The following is a 3,972-nucleotide window of genomic DNA, read 5'->3' on the forward strand; positions in this document are numbered from 1 at the left end:
CCTGCATGTTGTATATTGATACTACAGTGGATCCACCAGTTAAGATTACCATTGCTTCCAGTAGTTGCTAATGAACCTTCTTTCTGTTTCAGACATTCCGGAACCAAGGTAGTACAGCCCTCTTAATATGGACCCATTTCAGAATGCAAGCATGAAAGTTGCCCGTGTGAAAGCAGTCTCACATTAAATTTGTATTTAGGATGACATTAGATGCATTTTAGGGTCCTCCTGGCTTCCTTTTTAAAACATACTCTCCGTTTTTCTCTCCCCCACCTCAAAATCACTGCCAAGCTGTTTTTCCATTCACAGACCTGGGGCATGGATGGTGGATACAGGTAACTGTAATACTGTTTACTTCTGCCAAGTGCTGCCTCGTGGGTCAGAATGTGGCATAATGTTCTCTGTATCCAGTTACAGGTATGTACAGCCAAAATTAGAATAAATGGATTACATCTTCGTAATTATCTTCGACTCTAGAACTCTTGAGATGGTGATTGAGTGAACAAAGAAAAGTGCACGCCCGCACACACATGACATTTATCTCCTAAAACCATCACAGAGGATCAATGGTAACAAGAATTTAAATTGTAACTGTTCAACTTTCTATATTTATATAGAAATATGAAATTTTATATATTTTCCCTTAATATTTTATGCCAGTGACAGACCTTCTCCTTCCTCAGATTGGTTTTCTCCTTTCTCCCCCATCTCAGATTTGTCTAATGCAGCTGCTGTGTTTTCAGCAGCCCTTCCCTCACCAGGAAGAGGGCATCTGTCTATATTCCTTGTCTGCCTCTGGAGGAGGAGGAAAAACTAGACTTCAGACTACCCTCTTCTTAGACACTCATAGAAACATACAATTAACAACATGGCCTGTACTTCAGACTATGGTTTTCTCATGCTTTTGCTAAATCTCAGGTTTTAAAGGTGTTCTGTATAACAACTCCACTATTGATAGAGTTTTTCAACTTTGACAGGATGAAAAGTATTAAAGGCACAGAATTTACCTCAGGTTAATTAAAATGAGAGCCAGTGGAATGTAATGTTTCAGAGTGCTGGCTTGGGACTTGGGAGAGCTGGATTCTTATCCCCACTCAGCCATGAATACCCGCTGAAGATTTTGGGCTAGTCACTTTCTCTCAGCCTAACCTACCTTATAGGGTTGTTGTGGATAAATTGGAAAGGAGAAACTTGTAAGCCAGCTTGGGTTCCTTCCAAGAGGAAGAAATGAGGGATAACAATGCAATATTGTAACACCACCACCACCAATAGATATTTATTTCTTGTTAATATCACGCTAGAACTGCAGTCCTATGTAAACCTGCAAGGAAGGAAGTTCCACAGAACTGTCTTGAAATTACTATAGGGTCAGTATGGTGTAGTGGTTAAGAGTGCAGGACTAAGACTCAGGAGTTTGGGTTCTAGTCCCCACTCAGCCCTGCAACTCATCAGCTGACTTTGGGCAAGTCTCATACTCTCAGCCCAACCTACCTCACAGGGTTACTATTGTGAGGATGAGATTGAGAGAAAAATTATGTAAGATGCCTTGAGTTCCTTGGAAGGAAAAAGGTGGAATATAAATAAGTTTAGTTTTGGAGTATCAGTGTAATTACTCTTTTAATAGCCACATTCATAAAAGAGAAAAACACCTACTTCCTTCCTCAGTTTTAGCACATGCTCATGGATTAAAGGGTGAAGTATAAACAAGGAGGTTTATTCGCATTCCCAGTTATTAAACACAAGTATTAAAAAACACTGCTTTGCCCACACTAAAGCTTTTCACACTGAAGCAAGTCTGAGACCTCAGTTGGTGTTCTGCTGCCTAGCAACAGCCAAAAGAGAGTAGCAGGAGACTGAAGATACCTTTTCTTGAGTCTGGTAATGAATATTGATTGAAAGTGTTTTTTCCCATTTGTTGGAAGATTGGCTGTTTGAAAGGCCTGTCATGCCTTTTCATTTTGGTCTAGAGACACCTATTAAAGCATTAGGGTATATTATCCATAATGGAAGTGGGGCTTCTAGTTGGCCATTTGGATTGTGTATAGAGATACTGTGTGGTACTATGGTTGGAGGTTGCTGCTGAGGGTGGTTTTTTATTTTCCCTTTTGCTGTTAGTTCCTTAGTATGACCTACTTAATGAGGTTGATGTTATTGGCAATGGATATTGTTAACTGACAAACTGGTATATTTTAACTCATTTAAACCTTTGATGTTTTAAATAAACAGTTAATTGTTGAAATGTCAAGGTAACATTGTAATACAGCAGTATTATGGTTTCTCCTACAGCAATCATGACTTATTGTGTTGTGATTGCATTTAAAGGGTTTATTTGCTTGCAGAAAATGCAGCTGATAAATAAACTAGATTGGTTCCAGATAATGGACTTTACTGAACCTTTACTGGCAGTAGTGGACTTTACTGAACCTTCCTTCTCACAACAGCCTCTAAAAATGCTACACTGAGTTGCGTTAGGGATGGCATAGACTGTGGGTGCAGGGATCGCACAAAATCCAGTGAAAGTACTTTTTAATAAGCAAAAAAGTTGAAACAGAGAAAGGCTGGGTGGGGAGAAGTGTTCTTAGCCAGGGAATTGCAGGCTTCATGCATGTGAATACATTTTGCACTATTTTATGTAATGGAGTTACATGTTACCTTTGCTGGATAAATTACTGGCATTAGAATAATAGCCTGGGTTTAATCCATCCTTCAAGGTTCTTCATCATTCTTGGTGTAAAAAGGTAAAAAATCAAGCAGGGAAACATAATTTTAAAAATAATATTTTTAAAAAAAGACAATGAACCTACAGGGTGTATTTTCGCTTCTTAAAGGTGTTTCTCTAATATGGATGTAAAAATGTTTATTTTGACCAGCATGGCTATCTTCATGTTGTGTGACAACAATACATTTTTGAAAAGAGAAAACATGGCACTCAGACATCATTTCAGGGGCCACAGAATATTGGGGATCCCCCCGCTTTGGTCAGTGAGAGAGGCTGCTATAACCTTGTGGGGGGAAAGTGATCTGACACCATCCCCCTGACTCTTCACACCCAGCATAGAAACAACTACATTGGTTGGCCTCTGAAGTTGGGAAAACTGACCTCACAGAGGAGAAAAGGGGCATTCGGCCCGGCAGGGAGGGAATCTGGGTGCTCCAGGGGAGAAGCTATTCTGTGGCCTCTCTAGCCTCCTTGCTTCCCCTTCTGAAGCACCTGTGTAATGAAAAATGCAGGGTGGGAGGATGGGGAGGTAAAGATTGCTTCTACTCTTCCTTCTGCCCTTGAAGATTGGAAGGCTCTGGACTTCTGATCACCAAGGCATAATTAATAAGATTGTGCCCTAAAATTCCCAGTTATTTTATTTGAAATGAGTAATTGAAGTCAAATTTTGCTCTGGACTTATTTTTCATCTATTTTCCCTTAGCATGCTAACTATGAGGGATCAAAGAGATAGTTACAGACTTGTATTCTTTTTGTAAGCTTCTAATTTAAAAGAAAAACTCCTTTGGGGGCCTGTTTTCATAATACACAAAACCAAATATCCTAAGTAAATACATTATTCCATTTGTTTAGAAGGAGTTGGAGAAGTTGCTCATTTGTGCTTGCATTGGTCTGATACGCAAGTTCTTTGTCTAGATCTTGTTCTACATGGCTAGCTTGCTTTTATTGTTCCATTTTCAAATTTGTATGGATGGCAGGATAAACATCTGAATTATGGCCACAGTGGAAAGTACACTATTTGCTTCAGATGGTAAATTCTATCTTGGTTTCATTCCTTTGAGAAGGTTTTATTTTCTCCCAACCATCTCCATCTCCAAAGTTACCTACTCTATTTAGGATAAATTGTATATGCCCAAAAATAAAATAAAAAAATAAAATAAAATAAAGTGGCCGGGGAGGGGAGTCTAGTTTGGCCAGTTAGTCTTGTTGTCAAACAGCTTTTCTTTGTCAAGTAATTGAAATCAAAGTACAAA

At 39.1% G+C, this 3,972-nt stretch overlaps 1 long non-coding RNA gene across 7 annotated transcripts in view; it reads left to right on the plus strand.

Moving 5' to 3' along the window:
- The window catches only part of LOC123020366, a 59,072-nt gene that overhangs the window by 27,292 nt on the left and 27,808 nt on the right, over nt 1-3,972 (plus strand). For all 7 annotated transcript variants that reach the window (XR_006414075.1, XR_006414068.1, XR_006414074.1 and 4 more), the window contains one exon: nt 93-417. This is a non-coding gene — a long non-coding RNA (uncharacterized LOC123020366). The remainder of the gene's footprint in view (nt 1-92; nt 418-3,972) is intronic.

This window comes from Varanus komodoensis, unplaced genomic scaffold, assembly GCF_004798865.1.
Source record: "Varanus komodoensis strain SLA01 unplaced genomic scaffold, ASM479886v1 scaffold14_1, whole genome shotgun sequence".
NCBI classification, from domain to species: Eukaryota; Metazoa; Chordata; class Lepidosauria; order Squamata; family Varanidae; genus Varanus; species Varanus komodoensis.